Below are 27,110 nucleotides of genomic sequence, written 5' to 3' on the forward strand. Positions count from 1 at the left end.
TCCACGAACATACACCCTCCATTCAGATCTGTCCCTGACCATGTCTTTTTTCCAAGCGCATTCCAGTTGCTTCTTTAATTCCATCCACCCATTTAATTATTTGTCTTCCTTTTCTCCTGCTTTCATCAACTTTAGCAAGCATCATCATCTTCTCCAGACTGTCATTTGACTCGCATAATATGTCCGAAGTATGACAATTTTTGCTTGATGATCACAGCTTCGAAGGAGCAATCTGGCTTTATTCTGTCTATCATTGATTTATTGCTTTGCTTTGTAGTCCATGGTGTTCTTAGCGTCTCCAAACCCATAATTCAAATTCATCTATCTTCCTTCTTTCACTCTTTCTCAGGGTCCAACTTTCACATCCATACAGTACCACAGGGAATACCATTGCTTTCACGATTCTGATTTTTGTTGCGAGGCTAATATCTTTATCTTTAAAGATCTTGCTTAAATTTGTCATTGCTTTCTTTCCGAGTAGTAGTAGTAGTAATAATAATAATAATAAAAGTATTACAAGCAAACAAAAAATACAGTACAGGAAACCACGGCAAAGTTTTATCAGAGTTTGTAAAGTTGATCGCGCTGCGTTATGAACAGAATAGAAATGCCGTTTTTAATTCATTTAAATAAGGTGGATTAGGACATCATTATGATAGATTTCCAAGTGGATAATAATTCTTAGAACACTATATGATTAGAAATAACATTGTCTGATACCTCAACCAGTTCTTAAAATTATCATAAAATATAATTAGTAAAAATACACCACAGAAAATATCTCGCTTCATACGATTTTTAAAGTTATTTTGATAACTTGCAAACAACAAATAATTGGAAAGATGGATTTAAATATTCCTCAACGTGCAACTACATTTTTAACAAACATCCAGACTCCTATTTAAGTAATCCCACTCCGAAAATATTAGGAAATTTAAAGAGACGAGACAGTAATTCACATTATCGTCCCCATCCTTTTGTTTTATTCTTATACCAACTCTTTCAATAATAAACTCTGGCGTTCTCAGCATCATAATTTGCTACCGTATAAGGGATTTATTTTTGCTTCTCCAGAGAGCGGGAGGTGCACAAAATTAAGACGTTGATAAATGAGTTAGGAAATGTATTCTGTCACCTTCTTTTGCAGCTCCGATCTTTTTACACTTTATAACACACCCGTTAGTGTCTTAATTCACCGTCGACGTACAATAGTTGCAGGCTCACTCTCCCACTCGTAGGCGCTACTAGGGATCAAGAGGTCGATGAAAATGTCGTCATTTATGTTCTAAACTGATAGGACGAGCCATCGGCCGTGAAGGCCGCTATCTACGAAGGAAGAAGAGATGTAATATAGATGAGGGAAGATAAATAATAGAAAGATATGCTTAGTGCTGGAGTTTCGTTTTTTTTTTTTTTATGGATACGTTAATGGAAGGGTAGCAGTGGTAGGAACAAATAATTGGTGGCTTTTGGATAAAAGAAAAACATCCGGAGAAGAAATGTTCCTTTTAATCTATCCGTGTGGTTGTAACGCCTTAGTTATTGATGCACTTCGGAAGTTTATTTAACCTTTCTATGAAAACAGAATTTCTTTGGCATTTTAGGAGCACTTTATGCGATATCATAATTCTTGTAATATCCGTTCTATAGTGATTGATAATGGTAGTAAAATGTGAAGTCGGTGTTTATTTAGAATCAGAGTTAATATATGAAAATTCAGTATTTAATGGAGAATTAACAACTCAATTACGGTTGGTAAACAGCAGAAAAGTACGTTACCAAAACAGATATTTGTAAATTTGCTACGTTAATGGAAAGTTTAGTATATTTTAATGTTTATGACTGTTGCAAGTTCTGTTGCTTATATGAGTTTAATTTATATATAATTTGAAATGCAGAGAGGTAAATATTTAAATGAGACAGTTGTAGGCTTGGTAAATCGCTGGTTTTAATCGCTGGAGAAATTAAGTTGACATGAGATGTTTGGACGAATGTAGTTATGTACAACTTTACACGCGCTTCTACAAAAAGGAAATCTTGATAGAAATATTTCAGTTATTTCCTTCGTAACAAATAATTGCCACGCCGATAGCTGTCTAGAAACAACTAGGAATGTCAGGATGATGTCTGAAAATCACAAAAGATGTTTAGGAAAATATGTCAGCTATTTTCAGACTTGTTCTTATTAAAGAGATCGGAATTGTCTGTCCATAGCGCCCAGAACTACCCCATTGATAAATTAGAAATAGGGGAGGCATAATAATGGATCTGTTTATTTTTTTCTTCTTGACAACTAGGCAAATAAAAACCATTCAATTGTATTTAAAATATTAACGCAAAGAAGTTATTTTACAGAAGGGTTTGTAGAATGATAATTGGTTTTAAAATTATAATCTTGACCATCTGGTTAGAAAAATGCAAACTGTATCTATAATGGAGAGATTTCTGCGCGTGCTTTTTTTTTAATGTGAGACTCACCTTACGAAAGTTGTTATCCTATAGTACATCAGTACATTGGGTGGACTGGTGTTTAGATAATCTCGACACCAAACATGTAACCTTTTTGAGTCACTTCAGGTCTTCATTAAGCCGAATGAAAATCTCACAGTTGGCAATGAAATGCATCTTCCAACTAAAGACATTTTAAAAAAATCAAAAATAAATAAATTATAAACTTCATTTTCGTAAACAATTTTTATGAAATTTTAATTATACAAGAAAAATGAAATAATTTATGAAATTATTATTATTCATTATTATTATTCCTGACACCTCCAAGGAGTCCGAAGACTCATCGCGGGAGGATACCTACAACTGTCTCAACCACTACACCGAACTTCTACTACCAATCATCTCCATCAACGCCATCTATCGCCCACCACAACTTGTATTTTTGGTCTGTAAATTGCGTGTGTTTTGAAGGGCCGATTTGTCTGTATGCGGGATGAAAAACCCGAGTTTTCGGGAGAAAAAACCCTGCTAATTTATGAAATGAAATCAAATAACTAATTTGCTATCAATTTTTTTCACATAGTTAAACATCGTTCTTTCAATGCGATTTAAAGAACGTTTAAATCGCATTGTGAAATACTAACCCATGATGAATCCCATAGACAGTTTCTTACATGATTTGAAAATTTTCAGATGAATATGGTTGTTTATTATTCATCAGTCGAAATACTTCGAAAAGTTAATTCTGCAACTACATATACTTAAATTAGAAATTTGTCTGTTTTAAAGTGGTGTCTCTTTCCTGAGATTTAATTAAACAGAAAATAATGGAACTTTGCTTAGGAAACTGAGCTATTATATTAATGATCTAAGATCCATAACTATTATTTAAAGCATCGCTATTTAAAAATAAACAATATCATATTACGAGATCGTCGATTGGCTGGTGGCACAGAAGTGGAATCTTTTGTGTAAAAAAAAAAAAATTGCAATCAACAGTGAGCGAAATCTTTACCATTTCTGATATGTATAATGTAAAGATTCATTCCATTGTTTCTGGCATAATGGAACAGGAAATAAATTAACTGGGAACGTAATAAAGGATAAAAGAACAGTAGACACTATTGTTTTCCGAACTGGAACAAGAAAGGAAGTTCTCGCATGCATTACATTTCACAAAGAAAAATAAAAACACACACAATAAGGAGTGTTAAAGTCTGTATGTTTATTTTTTTTTCATTCATTACGTATACTAGCAAATAATTGGTGCATAAAACATAAATTTGTCAAAAACAACCTGTCAGCGTTGCATACGAGGGTGGTCTGAAAAGTTCTCGGCTTCGACTATAGATGGCAAAACTATCGGTAAGATTTTGTTTTCTAAATTGGTACATCTGTCATGAGCATCCATGTGAAATTGCAAATCATTCTATCAATTAGTTTGTTTTATACAGCTGTCTGAAGCAAAAGTGTTGTCTGTATCCATTGAAATGGATAAAATTGAGTATCGTGCGGTTACAAAATTTTTTGTAAAAGGAGGTTCAACACCAAACGAAATTCATTCGAAGTTCATAAACGTTTATGGCCACTCTTCTCGTTCGTTTTCGACAATTAAGAAATGGGCTTCCGATTTTAAACGTAGCAGTGATTTGATCAATGATTGATCAAATCTAAGATCATTGATCAAGTGCACGGTATTGTATTGGATGACCGGCGAATCAAAGAGCGTGTAATTACCGAGACTATAGGCATTTCTAAAGAATGCGTAGGATATATTTTGCGTGAAGAATTGCATATGAAAACGCTTTGTGCAAGATGGGTGCCGCGCTAGCTCACAGTAGATCAAAAACGCACTCGAATGAAAATTTCTGAACAGTGCTTGGGGCGTTTTAAAAAGAATAAAACTGATTTTGTGCGTCGATTTATTAGTATGGATGAGACTTGGATTCGCCATTACACATCAGAATCCAAGCAGCAGTCAAAACAGGAGACAGAAGCCGGTTGTTCGGCGTCAAAGAAGACAAAGACAATTTCATCAGCAGGGAAAGGTCATGTGATCGGTGTTTTGGGATGCTAAAGGCATTTTGTTTATTAATTATCTTCAAAAGGGTAAAACAACAACCGGGGAATATTATTACGATCTTTTAACCAGACCAGACGAAAACATTCGTGAGAAAAGATCCGGTTTGTAGAAGAAAAAAATCATCTTTCATCAGGGCAATGCACTTACCCACAAATGTGTTTTGGCAATGGGAAAATTAAGGAATCTGCACTATCAATTGATGTAAAATCCACCCTATTCCCACATTTGGCTCCCTCTGACTCCTATCTCTTCCCAAAACTAAAACTCTTCCTCGCTGGTCAGCGTTTTTCTTCGAATCAAGAGGAGATTGCAGCTGTAGAGAGGTATTTTATAGATCTTACTGCGAACCACTACAGAGATAGGATTGGAGCATCGCTAGAATAAATGCATTAGTCTTAAGGGAGATTATATTGAAAAATATAAATAATTTCGAAATTATAAATTCGATTTTTCCATTGTTAGGCCGGGAACCTTTCAGACTACCCTTGTAGATCTTTTAAGATATTTTAATTTTGATTTTATAGAGAAAATATGTTTTTATAGGGAAAAAAGGGTGCATTTATATGTGTGCATAAGAGACTTGAAGCGTATTCAATTTCATAGTTTTATCTGGTACAACATGCTTATAGAAATCTTATGCCATATAGTACTTCAGAGTTACCGTCTCTATATATAAATTATTCCACTTTCCTGGTGAGCAAAACGTTTAGAATTTTTGTTTCTACAATTAAATATTGATATTAAAACTCTTAACTCTAATCTCTCCTCTTGTCTGCCATAAACATATCATGCGTGCACCTCCTCGGCATCCAACAAAACAGTTTTTTTTTCTCTTTTATGTTTTTCGGATCAATATTATGTGAAAATGTTAAATTTATGCCACCACAGAATACGTTTTCGCATCTGATATAGCGCTTATGAATTCGAATTCGGTCTAGAAGGCGATTAACATTTTAAGATAATTTCAAGATAAGGCAATTTCCAACTTTATGAAATTAAAATCTAGATTTTAATCCCATAACACTGGCTAGAAAATAATTGCGTTTAACAGCCATTAATAAACTGGATTCATAGCCGTAGTTGCTTTGGTCATTGTTGTAAAGAAAATCAGAGAAAAATATTTTGTGTATAATTGGAGAGCAGTTGAGCTCTGCATGAACAGAATTTACTGCCTCTTCATTATCTCTTCTATGGGTTATTTGAAACAGTATTTGTTGTCGACATATGCACGTATTCGATTGTGTTATTAGAAACTTGCTTCACATAATAAATAAATATATTATTATTAGAAGAAAGCACAAGGCGACTAGAATACTAAATTGATTTGGAAACTGAAAACATTGGTGCTTTTCAATAATAAAATAAGGAATCTGCTTTGTAGACCAAATCAGTCGGAGAACATATAAGCTTAATCATCTATACTAAATCCAATTTCCTCAACAACTAGCGACTAGCTCCATTGAAGTACGAAACCATGAAATGTGAAAAAAAAAGGTATTCAAAGTAACACAAACATGATATTTTTCAGTGAGTTATGCAGTTCGTATTTTAAGGGTTGCTTTCATTATTTATTATTTAACTAATTCATTTTTATTTTTTAATTTTAATTAATCCATTTTAATTATTATTTTTATTAATTTGGATGTTACTTTGCCTCTTTACAAGGCCTTGAAAGACCTCACTTGGACTATTGTGCGCAGGTCTTGTCCCCTGGATTCCGATGTGATTCTGGTATATTGGAGAGAATACAAAGGCGAGTGTTAAAAATAATATCAGGATTATGGAATACTGATTATGAAGAGAGATTGAGAAATTGTACAGTGCAGACACTAGCCAACAGGAGAAAGAAGGGTGACATGATTGACACTTACAAACTTCTGAAAGGGTCATACAGGATTTCAATTGATGGGATTTTTCAATTTATGGAGGGTGGGGAAAGGAAGAGAGGACATCCTTGGAAGCTGAGAATGAAGGCCGCCAAGGAAGTTGTGAGGGCTAGACTTTTCTCTCAGAGGGTGGTGCGTGATTAGAATGGATTGCCATTGGATGTTGTGAGTGCAAGCAGTGTGAATGAATTCAAGAATAAGTATGATAGCTGGTGTGTGTGTGTGTGTGTGTGTGTGTGTGTGTGTGTGTGTGTGTGTGTGTGTGTGTGTGTGTGTAGTATTTGGCCTTCCTCGATGAGTTTCTGACTCCCTGGAGGTCTCTGTTAATAATAATAATAATAATAAATTATTGTTTAATTTTTAATTAATTTATTTTAAAAATTTGTATTAATTTATTGTTTTAATTTTATTTACTATTTTTAAATTAATTTAAAATTTTTGTTTTTCTTTTTAATTTCATTTTAAATTTTAAATTTTAATAAAATTTTATTTACTTATTTATTTTATATTTAAATAGTCTGCAAACCACGCTTCAGAGATCCAACATGGAACTTTTAAGCCACTTCAGGCCTCTAGTAAAAAAAAGGCTGTGGTCTCATCACAGAGAGATGAAATTCATCTCCCTTTTTTGCACGTTTCCCATCCATTATACAAAGACTCAGGAACCGATTCGTTACACTCAAAATCCTTCACATTGAAAGGAAATTCGCAATTGTGGCGTGCACAATCAAATACGTTATTTTACTTTTGTTCGCAAGCCAAGCGTTAATAGCAACAACTGTAAATTGAGGTAAAGGGTCGAGGAGAGTCGTGTGTCCGTCGGTGACACATTCTCAATTGAAAGTATCGCAATAACATCCCAATCATTTCTTAATGTTGTTTAACATGCCAAAGGCTTTGCGAAGTTCAATGAAGAAGATACAGAACAATGGCGAGTATCGGATGAATGACAATGCCATCGTAGTTACAAAAGCCTTAGGAAAAGTTGATTTCATAGAAGAGAGAAAAAAAAAAGCATCGAAGAGAGCAACTCCGGCGGGAATTTAACACCTGTGAAAAGAATTTCCCTTGAGGAAGCTTTGAATAGCACCGAAGACGTCGCTGGAGTTTTTTGGAACCAGAAATTGACGTTAGCTTCTACGACATTCCTTACGCTCTACAGTTTCGTGAGTCCAACGGAATGAAAATGTTCAAGAAAACATACCAAGGAGGCAAGGGACAGATTTCTTTACGAATAAAATCCTACACTGAAACTTTACTATAAATAAGGATTAGGGTAATAATATGAATCAATTTATAAATATAAATTTATTCCATTTTTTTATGTTTAAAAGTGCATATTTTTAAAATTAGGTAATTTTTAATGTTCATTTAGCTTTTATTATTATAATTAGCAGCAGGTAGCATTCAATTTTCATCAATATTAGTCTCTCTTTTTATTATGACGATTAGCTGCTCTGCGTATTTTGATTACAATGAAGATTAGCTGAACTCTTGATCAGCTAAAGTTAGCTACACGGATTCTGCCTGATTATATTGAAGACTTGGTGCTCTGGTTGCGTTGTGTATAATGAAGATTACCTGTCTGATTATATTTAATATTTGACCGTCTCCCATTATTATTATCTGAGACCTCCAGGGAGTCAATGATTAATCGATGGAGATCATAAACCACCCACACCAACTGTCATACCTTCCCTTAAATTCATTCGCACTAGATGCACTCACTACCCCTAAGGGCAAACTATTCCACCAACTCACTGCTCTCTGGGAGGAAAACTTAGCTCTTACCCCTTTCGTGACTGAGAACAACCTTAACTTCCATGGATGCCCTCCGTGTTCTCTCTGCACTTTCCATATAACGAAAAATTTCATCAGTCGAAATGCTATAACACCCATTCAAAAGTTTATAGACCTCTATCATATCACCCCCCCTTTCTCCTCTTATCCAGAATCTGCAATCTACATACTCGCAATCTCTCCTCATAATCTAAATCCCATAATCCGGATATAATCTTTGTAACTCTTCTTTGCCTTTCCACAGCTTCTTTATCCCCTTGGATTCCGGGAAACTAAATTTGCGCAAAATAATCCAAGTGTGGTCTTATCAAAGCCTTATAAAGGGGCAAAATGACTTCCCTATCCTTACATGTCAAGGTTCGCTTCAACATCGCAATTATCCTCTGAGTTGTATTTGCAACTTTTGCTATGCGACCTTTGAACTTCAAATTCTTATCCACCAATACGCCAAGATCCCTTGCCTCCTCAGTTTCTTGTAGCATAATCCCGCTAATATAATATGCCGCTGGAAATCTCTTTATGCCAAAATGCATAACTTGACACTTACTAACATTAAACTGACGGCCATTTTCGTTTGACCAACTTTCCAGCCTATTCAAATCATTTTGTAAGTGCTGAATATCAGTAGAATCCCTTTGCTTAGCCTATCTTCGCATCATCGGCAAACAATTGCACATCACCTACTAGACCCTTCATAATGTGATTAATGTATGGATTGAACAATAATGTCCCAAGGACTGAACCCTGAAGTACTGGTCACCTTACATCTGCCAGATGTAAGGTGACCAGTACTTACAACCTTACACCCACCTTACACCACGTTTTGATATCTGTCTGTCAACCATCCCCCAATCCAAGTCAAGAGTTTATATTTTAATCCCATCGCATATTCTCCAGTTTATGCAACAGCCTTTCGTGTAGTATCCTATTAAATGCCTTAGCAATATCTAACATTATCATAATGTATCCTTTCCTTTTATCCAGCTCGGCGGTAACATTGTTATAAAATATGAGCAAATTACTAAAACATGATCTTCCTTTAGTAAACTCATGCTGTTCCTTGCAGAGTATAGCTTGTTTGTCTACTCATTTCTGCATGCGAGTTCTTACTGTCTTCTCTAAAATCTTCACTACCCTACCAGAGATACTGATAGGTCGGTAGTTAGACACATCAGTTTTTGCTTCACCCTTGTGCATGGAACTATCATACATTCCTTCCATTCCTGTAGCATCATTCTTGACCTGAGACTCAAGTTATACAAACATGTGAAAGGCCTAGCCAGTTCAGCTGAACATTCCTTTAGCAAACGGGCTGATATTCCATCTGTCCCTATTGACAAATTTTTATCAGGTTATGCAACAGCTCTTCAACCTCATTTTCATGAACCTCTAACTCTTCATCGAATGTAGTAGCACTGTGCACCATGTTACATACACCTGGTTAAAATACATCTTAGCAAAGGGATGAATTATATTCAAGATCTCTTTGATTAGAATAAAGAGAAGTAGCCAATATTTCTATTTATAATGGAGTCTCTCTATTTCTAATAAATATTATCATCTTATAGGCACATCCTAGACTCTAAATAACATATTTTGTAAACATAGTGCGTTTACAAAATATGTCTATTTTAAAAACTTATTATGCATTAATATAAAGAATAGTTTAAAAGATAAGTAAAACAGAAACTCCTTACAGACTGAACTGTCTGCAGTAAGAAGATCTCACACACCAGACAATGAAAATTATCTACCAGTTACGAAATTCAGAAGATATTCTCCAAACTATGGGATTGAATGTCAGCCTGTTGTACAGAATTTGAAGATGCACTGATCTAACCAGCTAAAAATTGTACTATAACTTGCATTATAACTGTAATGGAAATTTATAATAGAAACGATTTAAAAGCACTTGTTATAATTACTTTTTCTGCATACAAACAGACATAAACCAAATTGAAGTAAATATTATTGGTTATGTGCCATGAGAAATCTGAAAGCACGTGATATCAAAACAAATAATTTTATTACAGGAAAATAACATCAGTTCCATAATCTATTTATGAAATAAAAGGAAGAAAAAAACTCCATTCTGTAATCGAAATTGCCCAACTCTTTATTATTCTGCCTACCTGCTTTCAAGATCTCACATTTAAATGTGTGTGATTTTTAGTCCTATCATTTCGCGCAAATAATTCCAATGTAAACAGTAATCTGCTTGACTGAAAGTTGGTTATAAAGTTTGCTGCATGCCAGCCGATAATTCTATGCAAATTTTGTAAGATTAACCTAAGAGCAACGTGATTACAATATTTGATTCACTGAAAGAATCGAAGTGGACTTCTACGTATGGAGAGAATTGATTATGTTAAGCATAATCAACAGTTTTTTTTTAGTTTATTTTTAAAAAATATATTTCAACAGGATTAATAACAAACAAAAATGAAATTAAGTCCTTTATATTCCAATCTTAACACAGATTTCTTTCAGAATTTTAAATAGACAACAAAGATGGAGTTAGTTCACAAATAAAAACAAAATCTGAATAAAAAGTATTGAATATTTACGATTTTTCTTAGACAGAGAAAATGAGAAAAAAGAAATAAGTAACTTATAAAGAAGGAAAATAAATGAGATCCTTCTCGATGTAATCAAATTAGAAAATCAAAAATAATAATAATAAGCAGCAAGGTAATGAAGAACACGGTAATAGATTGGGGAAAAAATGACAACAGGAAGGTAAAAACAACAAAAATGCTTCTGAACTAACTAATCCGACGTTTGTCCTTTTTTATCTCAATAATGAAAAAGTTAAGCCACTCATGTAAAGCTGTGTGTGATTTATCTGAAAACTGCAATATATTTTACGGAATTATCCCATAAAATGAGAATTTATTAGGACAAGTTAAGCACTTAAATAGAAAAGAAGTGTGTTAATGTACGGAAGTTCATTTATAAGTTCCATCAACTCCTTATTATCTCCGATTACGGAAGGAGAGATGCGATATCACAAACTATGAACATTGTACTCTATCAAGTTGGAGTGGATGCTATTTCAGATGTTTGGAAATAATGAAAGTCAGGATAATACAGAATATGAAAGAGATTGTGGTCAAGGATCCGCTAAGAATTCCTTTATTAAATTATTTACCTACATATTTACTTATTTATTTATTATGTGACTTGAATTAAACATTATCTACTTATTATAAACAGTGAATCTATCCCATTTGTAGCGTTAACTATCAGTATATATAATCAATATGCAACTCTATCAGATCGCCTTGGTTAGCTGAAAACATACGCTATAATCGACGTCTGTTATACCCAAGAAAAGTGAAAGATATATTAAGCTTTAATCGAAGCCTAGCTCAGTTCTATGTTGGTCTAAAATATCAGTTATGTGGACTTGTATCCTTCAAATAAAAGCCTGCTTTTTAACGTGAGGAAAGCATGATACGTAATTTTTCATCATAATCAATAAACAGTACAGCAATGATAAAACAAAGCCGTAAAATCTTAAAGGCTTTCAATGCTTCACTCACAGTCAGTTAAAAAGAAGCGTTCGCTTCACATCCTATCCTATTCCCTCAGCCATAGAGCTGGTGGGGGTAGTTATATGCTACCATACTAGGGAGATGATTATGAAGTAAGATGGTTTAATGTTGTCTTCCTTGCCGTAGTATATTTTATGACTGTAGCTGTGTGTTCAAGGGACTGGTTTGCTTGTTTGGAGGGAATGAAAAAACCCGAGTTTCCGGGTGAAAAAAACTCCTACCTCCGTATGAGACTGGTTACCTCACCTTTAGTCGCAAGAGACCAGAGAAAGTTCCTCACGTCCTTGGCGGGAATCGAACCCAGGTCTTTCCGACCAAAGAGCTTTGTCTATCTATACTGACTGAGCTACTGAGGCTCCTCCGCCTCACACATTGACACATATCTGAAGTTCATCATCGCTACACAGAGTGCAGAAATGACGTCACGATCGGTAAGAACCATGGTAACTGCTATATGATAATTAACGGTAAGCATACCGAAAGAAGTCAGTTTCTTTAGAATTAAAGACAGACAAAGGTACGAAATCATATTTATTTTTCGCATTTTAATAAATAACACTCACATATAATGTTAACAAAAGTTTCTGATTTATTATTTATTTTTTTATTTGGCAATCGTGCAACCACAATGTGCTAGTTGTGAAATTCGGTTAACTTCTTCAAAAATTAAAAGAAAAAAATAAAATGAAATAAACTAACATGATAATAACTAAATACAGTAACAAGACTATTTGCATTGGTCTGTTTTAGCAAGCCGATGCATGCTCGTTCTACAAACACGAAATCTCGACCTGCAATACTCGTAAATGCCTGCATGAGCATGGGGAGTTTCGAAGTGTGTCATCACTGAACCATTTGAAAGGGCAGATGTATTTCGTGCTCTAATTCTCATACAGTACACATAAGAAAACGGCGCTGTGAAATAAGAAAAATCTATACAGCTAAAGAAACTCTTCTTAAATTACACAGAAAAAATGTATTTGCGTAGGAAAGAACAGAAAGTTAACGACTTCAAGTCAAGGCGGAGTGTAGAATAGTTATGGTAATTGTCGAAATTCTTAAAAACTTCGACGATGTATGTCAATAATAATTCAACCTCTGAACACACTCTTTAATAACGTAAGATCCCCAGTCGTCCTTCTTCTCTCTCTAATAATAATCTCATCAGCAATTTAAAGGCTTAATTTCAGGCTTCGGAGAATTTCATAATACATCGAAGTCATAAATAAACATCAAGACTTTGAAGAGCTATAATTAATATTAAAACTATCCCATGCGTTTTAGTTCTCCAAGGGGAATGATAATTTCTTTGTAATGATGCACTATCTTTAATTAGGAAACCATTTTCCATAAAAAGACAATTGCCCTTTACAAAATCGATACGAAAATCAATCCACACCGCAATGAAAACATCGGTTTTCTGTTTTGAGATGAGTACCGCAAGAGGGCGCTCCTTTTCTCTTTTAGTGATTTAGATTTATACTCAATCGTATACAAATAAAACTAGCAAATGGTGGTGATAAAAGGCATTAAATCTCTTCTTTAATTTTTTCTTAAATCTCGACTGTGCAATGATTGTTGCGTTACAAGTCTGAAGAGAATATCAAAATAATGGGATTCGATCTCAGCTGCTGCTACTGAAATGTCACTGTTGTCACCTCTGCAGAGTGTTTGGAGCAACGATGAGACTTTGGCAGAAAAACACTTTGGTTTAATTCTCATAGAAGGTATTTCTAATGACACGTTTTCATATGAAAACGTGTCATTAGGAATAACTCATACTGATGCACTAAATAACCTTGTTGTTGTATAGTTTGGAAAGCGTTCGTAGGCCTGCGTTTTGATTCAGATATTTCACTACATATTTGAAAGAATAATTTTCTCCTTTACTAATTTTTATCTCCGTGGAAATTGGCGTTGGCATTCGTTTCGCTGATACAGATCCATCTTTAGGACGATTTCAAAATGTTTCGAATTTTAACTTCCTCGCAGCATATTTAGCTGTATAAATGATCCGTAGCTGAGCGACTGAAGATATTCAAAGACTCAAAGACTCTCTGAGTGAATCTTCATGAGAAGGTGAGTTAGTCACTCTGAGCTGGAAGAAACCAAGTTCTAAAGAACACTGTTCGTAAATAGAGATGTTTGCGACCCTTGGGGATACAGATGAGGGATTAGTTTTTAAATTTAAAATTTGACATAAATAAATATTTTTAAAAACTTGGTTTGTACATTAAATATTTTATATGTTGTGGGACTAGTTAATTCTTATTGGGTTTATCATTTGCATTATATTCTTATTGTTCTTTATCTGAGGTCAGGTGTGTGTAAACACACACACCTGATTACGATGAAAAGCCAAAAGGCTATATATATATATATATATATTTTTTTTTTTTTTTTTTTTTTTTTTTTCCTGGCGAAGTTGATATATAAGTTAAGGGGATAAAAATCCCTTATTGTTTTTCAGCCAGTAAGTGAAACTAAGATCGAACACTACGATCTGTTACGTTTCATGCCGACGAACTGTCAGCGTATCCAAGCGTAAGTGACCACTTGGTAGTGCCACACCACGGCAACTCGTTGCAAAGGTGAAGCAAGCTTCCTCACTGTTCTTGATATTTTCTCATAATGTAAAACACAGCTCTTAAGAGATGTAGTACTGTTTTACATTATGAGGAGAGGTCACTACCCAGACCGGTTTCAACCTTTATTGAGGTCTCATCAGGTCTCATTAGGTCTAGCTACTCACTGATGAGACTTCAATAAAGGTTGAAACCGGTCTGGGTAGTGACCTCTCCTCATAATGTAAAACAGTACTACATCTCTTAAGAGCTGTGTTTTACATTATGAGAAAATATCAAGAACAGTGAGGAAGCTTGCTTCACCTTTGCAACGAATTGCCGTGGTGTGGCACTACCAAGTGGTCACTTACGCTTGGATACGCTGACAGTTCGTCGGCATGAAACGTAACAGATCGTAGTGTTCGATCTTAGTTTCACTTACTGGCTGAAAAACAATAAGGGATTTTTATCCCCTTAACTTATACACACACCTGATCTCAGATATTCCTGACCCTATTTATATCGATACCTACTATGTATAGTTAAGGATGGATTTCATCTATTATATAGATACTCTTAATACTTACCAGATAGTAGAGTGTACGGCATGAATTGGGCCTATCAATATCACTGAAGGAACAGCAAAATCTTATAAATGAATTCTCTCATCCTGCAATGTTGAATTCTTCGATGTGATAATGGACTCCACATTGCATCAAGATATTTGGTTATTAACAAGTCTGACAATGTTTGAGAAATATGACAGTATGATTAATCATCTTCACTTAATATAACGGTCCCTGTACATCAATTTACTTGAGAATGTGCTCAATACATTAACGTGGTCAAGGCAAAGGGACAAAATGTTCTATCGCCACTAAATGACTACTTAAAAGCATTATTCCAACTGAAAATATCTCAGAATTAATTGTTATCTGTGATAAAAATTAAAATCAAATTGGAACTTGTTTATGTTTTGTTAATTTCATACTGTGGACAAAAACAAAACAAATCGATTTATTATCATTGCAAAACATCCCTCTCTCAATAAATAAAACAGTAATGCTACTGACGAGTGTGACGGTAGATCGCACTATCCTCGAGGAGCGATAATAGAGAGCAAGGTGGGTCCTTCTAGAAGTTAATACAACGAACTAATATTTCGACACTTAACGCTAATAAAAATTCTTCTTGTTTTCTTTTCAATTAAAGGTGTTGTGCACAGAATATTTGTGAAAAACTGGGTTGCATGAATATCTGTCTATTGGTGCGACGCGACTTATTAATATTGAAATATCAAGGGGGGGGGGTAAAAGAGGGGAGGTGTTGATGTCAAAAGCAAACAGCTAGACAAATAGTGGACACACTAAACTATATATTTTGAATTAGGTCCACTGTTTACACAACACCTTACAAATAATAAATGCATTTTGCATCTAGTTATATACAGCATACACCCCTTAATTTAGTATTAATGAAAATATATGAATAATTGTGTTTTTCAGTTCTCTCTCATTTGTTGTTGAAATTAGTAGTTTTCACGATGCTATTATATCCACAAAACATGGAAAGTTAGATTCTCATAATGGATAATGTTTTAAGTTCCACACATTATGCATTGTTTATGAGAAAATTCCCCAGGCATCTCAAAGTACCGAACAGTTCCAGAGAATTCATTGTTCTAAATGCACCAATTTCAGTTAATAAAAACGTTTCTGCGCACGTAATTTAGCGCATAGTAAAAAATCAATCTAAATGACTTTGGCAAGTACGTAAGGACTTTTTTTTTCCAAACTATTACAAGAAATACATAATGCAGCCAGTTCGAAAATGGTGCTACACTTAAACCGGAATATCCAAATGCTCAAATAAAAATCTCACAATTTCGAAGTCTTTTACAATATTCAAAAGTCGAAAATGTGACTCAGTTAAGAAGTAGACATCGAATCGCTGTTTTCTAGATGCGTCGTTAATATTGTAAGGGCTTCCATTTGTTCATTTAACGAGCCTTCACGTGCTGTTAGACTCTCTCTGAAGCAGTTAAGGTTTTCTTTTTTAGAACATCAATTGCTAGCAGCCTAGCATCACCTTTAACGCCAGAGTTTCCCAAAAAAGAAAACTGCAAGTGAATCTTTCGCAAAAAAAGAGAGAAAACTTCGTGTTTTTATACCTCATATCAGATTTATTGCTTCAGAGGAGAGTTTTAGATCGTTTATTTGATACTTTAGTTGTGTTAGAATTGAAAACGACTGAAATAGCAAGATGTTATTTAAATGTCGCATTTTGTAACTAATTACAAAATTATAAACTTAATTCATGTTTTAATTCTTTATTCAATACAAATATATAAATAACTATGATTGCTGAATTTCATTTAAAAAGCGTAAAAATTAATTTGAAAATATTGAATTCTTATATAATTATAAAACATGTAATTGTTTTTCAAAAATTTTTTTAAATATCTTTCTCAATCTCTATCTGAGAGGGCGCCATGATCGTTTATGAGAAATTAAATTGTAAATTAAGTAGATAAGGTTAGAAGACATCTAACACAATAGCAAGTAGGAATCCATAGTTCGGTTTTGTAATAGAAAAAGGAAAAAATAAAAATTGAAAATGAAAATATAAAGAAAAATGAAATTAAAAATGAAAATATTAAAACCAGAAGTAATAACATAACGAAAAGCAGTTTTTTGTAACGCTTAAAAGCAGGCTTAACATTCACAGTAAATTAAAATTTCAATATTTTTTTCTTAAGTACTTCCCCTAGTCATGGAAAATAGTTGGGTGTGGGCTTGATTGTTTCATTCATTCAATCCAATACCCCTGGAGGGTAATGGATGGCAATGCTGTAGCCAATGAAGTTCTAATTGAGGCTCGGCTACTGCTGTTACCCTCCTGCCATGATCAGAGCTTTAATAGCTCAATAACACCTTATTCCTACACTGTCCGATACAGATAACGGGGAAGATGAAAAGCATTCTTGCTTCGCCCCTTTAAGCCAGTCCTAATATGGACCATATTTATATTTATTGACCCAACGATTTGGTTCAGCAAGCTGCAGCATACGAGGCAACGGACATATTCAAACATAGAAGACCAAAAGCTATTTTAACCTCCTGTATAGCGATGCATAATCTCCATGCCGAATCAGGGCGAGAAAACTGCTCATAAATTTTACCCTCACTGTAATCGCAACAGATAGCGGGGAATATGAAAAGTATATTGTTTCATCCCTAAAGACATAAAAATAAAATAAAATAAATATATATATATACAGGGTGTTCGGGATAAATTTGACATATTTATAATTAATTATATTTTTCCGTAAGTTACATGTATTAACACACACTTCTCTTCATTTAAAAGTTTGGACCCTTCTTCATTCATATACAAGATGTCAGAAAGGATGGATAGCTGGAACCCACCTGAATCATGGAAGAGAATAACTTGTATCATGATGATTCGTGCCCGCCATCAAAATAAGGATATTACGACTGCTGCCCAATGCTCCCTGAATACAGTAAAAACAATCAGGCATGAACTAGAGACTTGCAATGGTGACTACGAGGATGTAGCAAGAAGAAAGATCCCTAGCAGACGATCTGATTGCGTTCGTACAGCAGAATTCCTCGCAAATCTGCAGGAACAGGTGTTGAAGAACCCTGGCATTGGAATTCGGGCTTTGTTCGTGGAGTTGCTAACTGTAGTCAAGCCCTGGATAACAAGGGTAGCCAATGGTAGGCCGTATGTATGGCAGCAGGATTCGGCCCCTTGCCACACCTCTGGGAAAAGTCAAAAATGGTTGTCTGAAAATTTCTACGACTTCACCAGTCCAAATGTTTGGCCTCCAAACTCCCCAGACCTTAACCCCATGGATTATTTTGTATGGGGCGCAGTTGAAAAAGACACCAATCGCACTTCCAGTAATACAAAAGCCCAGTTAATGGATAAAATTAAAACAGTTTTTGCGGCCCTTCCCAGGGAGACTGTAGAATCAGCTTGTTCGAGGTTCCGAAGCAGAATTGAAGCTGTGATCGATGCTAATGGTGGTTATTTTGAGTAAATCTTGTTGATAGTATTGTAATTAACTCTGCCTGTAATGATTTTTGTCAATTCATTAAATTTAATAGATACAAAGAAGATTTTCTTTTTCCTTACGAAACTGTCAAATTTATCCCGAACACCCTGTATATATATATATATTGAGTCTCAGTTGCAGACTCAACGTAAACTGTCTTCAACCAGTTACTTGCAATAAATTAGTGTTCTTAATATCATACATATTAAAATATATTAAAATAAGCTTAAATTTTAAAAAAATTCAAATAAATTTTATTGTTCTGCCTCTCATCACTTTATGAAATATTATGCATTAATGTTATAACAATAATACGATAAATTTCATACTCGTGTCACGTTTCCCTGACGCAAATAGGTTAGTGTATTTAGAATCCGTGCTTGATTATTACACAAACGTGAACTGCGTATAGTGCTTGAAAACATAGAAAATATGAAGGCACAGATGCAGATTCAAAGAGATCGACTTGGAAAGCAAGAGATGTTTCTACAGCTTGATACAAAACAGAACTTCAAATGGAATCAAGAAACTGTAAAAATGTGGTTCTGGAAAGACAATTCAGTTAAAAAAATTAAATTAGAAAGCATCATATTTCAGTACACGTATACATAATAATAACTGCGAGCACCACCTGTGAAACAACAATATTTATTCACAGATAATTAAATAGAACCTTGTGTAGTTTATAATAAATTCGCTTTTAACAAAAATCAATAAGAATTTAGTACATATTGAACTAGATTTTAAATATTGATCTAATCATGTGCCACATGATTAGGTCAATATTTAACCGGCCGTATGTTTCAGTTGCTTGGCTGAAAACGGAAAGATAACTATTGGCCAAGTGACTGGTCACAGTTCTTTCTACAACCGATGTGCTCAACCTACTGAACGTAGCAATGTCCAAAAATAAACTTATCGTATTGCTTGAAACATTTTTGACAATATGTTTGGTCGATTCTTCTCTATATGAAGAGCAATTGGTACAACAGAAGATTCCGTCAAGTGGAAAAAAAAGAGTCTGTTTCGAACTATTATCGGTATTGCTTTAAAACACGGAATCTACAGCACGACATAACGGTTTTTCGATTTCAAAAAAGCGGTTATATAATATACTTCATCGTGCTTTTGAGGGATACACGTTAATATTCGGAGCAAAATAAATAAAGAAAATTTCGAGAGTATGATTATAATAACTTTATTATTGAGCAATATCGCATTATTAAATGCATTCCTTTACCGATATTTTCTGGTAATAATCCTATCGTAGTCATTCGGAGACCAGTGCAAGGGAAAAGCTTTCCCATAAGAGGTTATTGATCATAAATCTCCATCTTGAACAGAGTAATTAAAAAAGGCGTATGTTTTAAATGCACAGTTTGTCTGTTTCACCACAGTTAAAAAAGATGTTCCTCGAAATTTTATGGAAATAAGAAAGCTCGCACTGCTATCTCATCAGAAACGATACAGTTCAGAGTTTGCTATCTAAAAAAAGGCTTAAACTTATTCTTTTCTATGATGGGACGTAAATCTAGAACTTATCAACAGAAAGACATGTAGCTTATCCAACTACAGCATGGAATAATACAAGTACATATCGGTCCATACATGTTTATATGCACTGTCTATTTATTTGTTCTCTGCTTACTATTTTAGATGGCCTGCCGATGCAATTTTCCACTGAAATGATAATATAATTTACATCATACTTTTAAATTTATAATTTACAACTTAAATATTATAATTTACATCTACATTATTATTGAATGTTTTCTAAAATTCTTAATTCAGAATTAATCTATATCTTTAAACATTATCGAAACAATGTAAGCAATCATTTGTGAGCCAGCTCTCAGAACTACGTCAATCAGTAGCATATTAAATTTAAAATTTAATACAATAAATACAATAAAATGCACCTACCTTATTGCCATAGAACCACTGGAGAATCAGTATATTTGAAGATTGGCTACTGTCAAGTTCTAGACAGTCCCCCCCCCCAGCAAATACTATTGCACTCTTATGAATAATGCTTAGATGTTATTATATATCAATTATAAACATGAGAAAAATATATAGAAATTTTGATCGATGAAAAACGAGCTATATATATATATATATATATATATATATATATATATATATATATATATATATATATATATATATATATATATATATATATATATATATATGTTAAAGATACCAAGAAATTTTATACTTGGTTTAATCATTTACAAGTAAGCAAACCAAAGTTTTGTGCGTGAAATATATTCACGTCTGAGCTACTTGTATATAGAGGCTAATAACTTCATATCATTTGCCTTAGTACGTATCTATGTATCCCATAAAGCCCGGGTCTGGCTCCCACTGAAGAGACCTCAATAAAGGTAGAAACCGGTCTGAGTAGTGGCCCTTCTAATTATGCATTGCATTATACATTCCTGAAAGGAAGAGGGCGTTGCATTATGGGATACATACTAAGGCAAGTGATATGAAGTTATTAACTTCTATATACAAGTAGCATAGACGTGAATACATTTCACGCGATAAACTTTGTTTTGCTTACTTGGGAAAATGATTAAAACCAAGTATAAAATTTCTTGGTATCTTTAACGTATATTACACCCAAGGTAAAAAAATTTCCACACGCACACACACGCGCGCACGCACGCACGCACGCACGCATTATTTTTAATTTTCCAAATTTTGGAAAATATTCTGTTCTCACCGGCGATACCTATGAGGACATAAAGGATAACTGGAATGTATTTGGGTCACAACTTTGGTCATCCATAGAGAATTGTTTATCCGTTGACCCACACCATACGAAACTGCTTGTTCTGAACTGCAAAGTCACACCGGAACTACCAAACATAATCCTTTTTACAAACACTCAGATTTCGGTGCATAAATAGGTTTTCTTGACTTTAAATCCATCACACGTATGAAATACTTATTCTTGTTCTTCATATTTCCGTTAAGTAGGATTATCGCGATCCCTTAAAGCTGCAGGCGAAGTTTAGAAAACAAACAAGCCCTCTAAAAAGAGTAAATTCCTCTTCCCTTTTGGATGTTTGTTCACACAGCAGTAGACTGCTTCAATTTCTCTAACAGCTTGCCGTCTCCGTTAGAAATATCCCTCCCGAAGTGATTGTTCTATCTAAACTAGAGCAAACAGTCTTACCTCATTTTTTTCTTCTTCAGCTAACACGATTTCTGTAACTCAAACACTAAATTCCGATGTACTGAGGGTACTGTCTTTAACTTATGCTACATCTTCTTGGCAATCTCTTTGAAAGGTTTCTGACATACTCTGGGATTTGGCTTCACTTGGGCGTTTTTTCGCGTTGCTTTTCTTTTCTTTTTTTTTTTATGCCTTTCTTCCGTCTTATTTTGCCATTATTAAAATGCGCCTTGAAAAACAAGCAACTTTTAGAACTTCGACGTTTAGGTTTCAAGATAATAAAACTCTAAAGAAATGCAAAAGCGAACATGCTGGAAGAAATGAAAGAGCTATTTGAAGGCAAAGATTACAGAAAACTTTGTGTGTGTGTGTGTGTGTGTGTGTGTGTGTGTGTGTGTGTGTGTGTGTGTGTGTGTGTGTGTGTGTGTGTGTGTGTGTGTGTGTGTGTGTGTGTGTGTGTGTGTGTGTGTGTGTGTGTGTGTGTGTGTGTGTGTGTGTGTGTGTGTGCGTGTGTGCGTGCGTGCGTGCGTGCTTTCTTAGGCATATCTAGTGAAAGTTAATAAATGCAAACATCTAAATGGAACAGACGTGTAATCGAAACAAGCTTCTTACTCTAAATGGCGCATCGTTACAATTTCTTGAAGAGAATCTGCTCATTTTCTTTTGTGCATTCTTATTCTCTGTAAACTGATTTTAAGAAAAACGGAAAGAGCAATTTCGTATCAGCCTCTCGAGAATTCGTAGCTACACAGTATCGTGTGCAAAAAGAAAATATCGCAGTTTTGCTGCTAGCTCACACGACTAATTCTTTTCGTTTTTTTTTCTTTCTTCGTTTCCTTTTCTTATTTGCCTGTTTGTCACTTTTTACATTTTTACTTTCTTGGAACATAACAATTATTTTCCAGGAAGATATCTGAAAATGGGTTCGCAAATTATCTCTCCGGAAAATAGGTTCTGCAAGATAAGTGAATTCTTTTCCAGGAAGTTATTGAAATGGGTTTGGGAAAGATAAGTAAACTATCTTCCAGGAAGTTATTGGTGTACGGAAAGATAAGTATACTATCATCCAAAAAATTATCCGGAAAGATCTTCTAGGAACTAAAAACGCATGAACCCATGAACGCACCACTGTATACATAGAGAGATTCCAATTTTACGCATGCGCTCTACTGTTTATTTATTCAAATCCTTATTGTTGTTCGCAGTTCGTATTGATGATTCTTACGATACGTAAGACGAAAAATCTGCATAATAAATAGATTTCTAGTGTGGTACACGTGTGATTCTATAGTTATGGATACTCCACAGGTTTCATTATTTTGATTTTCATTTTGAGAACAAGAAAGTTCTCAAAAATGGCTTCGGTCTTCCAGGAAGTTCTCAACAATTTTTTGGAAAGATAACTCTTGTCCCTCCAGAATTCCAGGAAATTGCTTGAAAATAGGGTTATGGAATGATAATATGATCCATCTTCATCAAAATGACTGAATTAACTTTGAAGAAAATATAATTACTTCTTTCTCATGAGCACATATATCATTCTTTATTACGTTTGGTTTTACTTTTACAAGCCTGACATACGCTTCAGTTGTAAAAGTTTATATCCGCTGTAAGGATGATTGCTCCAGTATCCAGTGATTTACAATCTAGTGGTCAAGAACACATCTATTTTATTCCTTCAAGTCAGAAAAGTGTGAAGTACGAAGTAAGCAGATTGTAAGGAACTATTGGAACGCTGAAGATTTACTGAACATGAGCGTCAAGTAGTTCAGAAAGAAGTTTGAGACCATCGTTAGACGATCGAGCAAATTGGGTATGATTTGTATGTTGTAGTAAAATCCCATGAACAATATTTATTAAAACTTTCGTCACAAGACACATTTATATTTATGCTTATTTAAAATGAGGGAACTTTATAAAATTCAAAATAGCTTTAAGAGGTGTCAGCAAGAAAGAGCTTCTAGTATTCGGGGTATACGTTGGTTATGGTTATATATCTTAGATTAAAAGTTAAAAAACCTCAATAAAATATGAGAAAATATTTCGAATCGCATAATATAAGGTCATTTGCAATGACACAGAAAATTCTTTTGGACTTTTTCTTGAGAAAAGTCCGAATTTGAACTATCAAACTTAAAGTAATGGAGAAACAAGTGAAGTCTATCCTCTCTATTGAAGTCGCATTTACTCCACAAGCTTGCACACATCTCGATTTGCCGAGAATAAGGTAAATAAATGAATAGGGACATGTTAAAAGTGGATGGTTGCTTCATAAATGGAAGTCGTTGCATTTCTGACCATCTTCACTTTCTGAAACGTCGAAGTGAATATTTTATCGAGCAGTATTCAGACAAAGAAAGAAAATATTCTGTTTTCATATTTGAATCGCTGCTTGGTATCATTAAATATTAATGTTTTCAAAAAATGTGGTTTGGCCGCATTTCTTTTGAAGACTACTCACCCATATCCTACTGTACGTCTATCTCAAAGGAACTTTGGAGATAGTGTTTTGTTTGGGGATGGGGGGGAAGAAAACTGCCCCAAAGCAGGAGCTATAACCGAATGCCCACTTCGATCACTCTCTCTCTCACATTCTGTTCCCTACCCCCGTCCCCTTTTGTGTATGTGGTGTGTCGCGCAACGTAAAAGCAAGCCGTTTACTATTCCCCTTTAAAACATTCATAACTTTCACACCTTACCGACGTTATTTTTATGACACTTCTGCATAATAGCTAACAGCCTATCGAACATTAAACATTCTAAACGGCCAACTGATAGACGCCCCAAGTTTGATAGAGCTTCTTTTTTCTTTTTATCACCATCTCCATTTGAAATCTGAAAGAAAAATGCTCTTTCCTTAAGGTGCACTTCAAGTAACGAAAAAAAAAAAAAACATTTCGAAGAAAAATTCCCTCTGCATCACCAATGATGGATGGCAAAGAAACGCATGCACTTTCTCGGGGCCTTCGTACGTGCCGCTTTCTTCGCACCTCATTCTTATCTGCGACGCTGTTGTTCTTAGTGGGTGAAAAATGTATTTCACAATGTGCCTATGCCCACGATTCTTCATAAGCATTATTGATCTTGCCTGCTACAGGAGGGTCTGCCTAAACATTATCACCAGTGGCCCAATCTCATCTGACAGACACGGCCAGCTAGCGTGGAAGACGTCACTATTTAATTGAACTCGCGTGCCGCCAGTCGTAATTACGTCTGAAGCGAATGTCATTAATTGGCGGTAGAAAAATATTTTTTTTTTCTTAATCATGTATACTTACAAGTTTGATTATTTCTTTGAAGAATCGCTAATACCAACACTGAGGAAGGAAGAGAAAGAAAGATAGATAGATAGATAGATAGAGAGAGAGAGAGAGAGAGAGAGAGAGAGAGAGAGAGAGAGAGAGAGAGAGAGAGAGAGAAAGAGAGAGAGAAAGGCAGGGGAAAGACGGAGAGAATGATAGTAAAAGAGAAAAAGTAAAAAAGAACAAGAGCGAAGCTCTGTGTATCTTTTCGATTGCCTACATATTACTAAGCTTCTCCCATAGGGAACACACATGGACAATGCACGTTATCTTTGATGTCTTCCTCCAGGAGCAAGCGTTCCCCGTGGGTGGAAATGATTGGCACTATGTCGTGTGCGGTCATCTGGGGCTATTGCATGTATGTTGTGTGGTTATTTACTTGACAAAAGAACATCTCTTTGCGATGCAAGAGTGGACTTCCTTATCATAGCTTCCAGACATAGTTCGGTTCACCAGAATCAATGGCTACCTTTCCATGCATAACCTCGCAGGGAGAGTATTAAATATTAGATTCTTTTTCAAACACGGTACTTCAGTTAGATAACTCTTGTTCTTTCTTTTACAGACACGCGCACACACCACACACACACGCACGTGATTTCGATGAAAATCAGAGATAATATAATACTTTTAAGGAATATTGTAACTTGAGAATAAGTCCGTAAAACAGGCTGCAAGTTTATAAAATTAACTAATTTTAACTAAATAACTAAGAGAATTCAGGGAACTACATCAGTTAATGAACTTGTCCTTAACCGTATATGTTCGTTTATTTTGCGGGAGAAAAACCCAGCTATTTCCTTATGGAAGCACTTTGATTACTATTTCGGCCTAATGATAAGTTTCGGTATAACAGCGAAACGAGATCAATTATATATCGCAACATACAAAGAATATAATATGGTTTTTTCAAATAATATATTATTCCTTCGTGAATTTTTTAAATAATATTTCCCTTAAAAAATATTTTATCTAACGTTTTTTATCATTATTTTGATTCCTTATTCTAAATAGCATAATATTCAGATTAATTCGATTATATATTATTACTTACCGCTGCAGCACCTGGTGATGGCCGGGATAAGAATAGCCCCAATGCAGCTAATGTATGTCGTACGAGGCTCATAAAATGGGTACCCAGGGAGGGTAATGGATGGCAATGCTGTAGCCAATGAAGTTTTAACTGAGGCTCGGCTATTGCTGTTACCCTCCCACCATGATCGGAGCTTATAGCGCTATATTACGGGGAATGTTAAAAGCATTCTTGCTTCACCCATGTAGCTAAAAAAAACAAACAAAAAAACTTACCGCTGCATATAAACTTAATTTTATAAATTTTATATAAATTTAATTATATAAATTCATATAAACTTAATTATTTAAATTTAATATAAACTTAATTTTAAGTAATTTAAAAATAACTATATTATAATAATTATTAAAAATAATAATTACATAATTATATTATATGAGGTGTGTAATTAAAAATATAATTAAAATAATTATAACCTTAATTATACACCTAATATTATAATTAATATAGAACATTTATATTTGTTTTAGTTTTTTGTATGTTTACTAGGGGTATCCAATATAATAATATAATTTTAAGGATATCCAATACCCTTGGAGGGTAATGGATGGCAATGCTGTAGCTAATGAAGTTTTAACTGAGGCTCGGCTATTGCTGTTACCCTCCTGCCATGATCAGAGCTTTAATAGCTCAATAACACCTTATCCCTACACTGTCCTCTACAGATAACGGGGAAGATGAAAAGCATTCTTGCTTCGCCCCTTTAAGCCAGTCCTTATAAGGCCTTATAAGGTATGTTTACTAGGTGAGATGCGGTGATTGATTTTCAATCCAATACCCTTGGAGGGTAATGGATAGCAATGCTGTAGCCAATGTTCTAATTGAGGCTCGGCTATTGCTGTTACCCTCCTGCCATGATCAGAGCTTTAATTAATAGCTCAATAACACCTTATCCCTACACTGTCCTCTACAGATAACGGGGAATATGCAAAGTTGCTTCGCCCCTTTAAGCCAGTCCTTATAAGGACTATGTTTACTAAAAACAGTAATCCATCTAAAGTTAGCAGCCTATAGTTTTATATAATATAAATATTGAATAAATACATAATCAGCAATATTTTTGTTTAGAGCAGCGCAACGATTTTCTCCCAATATTTCTTCTTGTT

The sequence above is a fragment of the Typopeltis vanoorti genome, chromosome 21, assembly GCF_054136105.1.
Source record: "Typopeltis vanoorti isolate ZY-2024b chromosome 21, IOZ_Tvanoo_1.0, whole genome shotgun sequence".
NCBI classification, from domain to species: domain Eukaryota; kingdom Metazoa; phylum Arthropoda; class Arachnida; order Uropygi; family Thelyphonidae; genus Typopeltis; species Typopeltis vanoorti.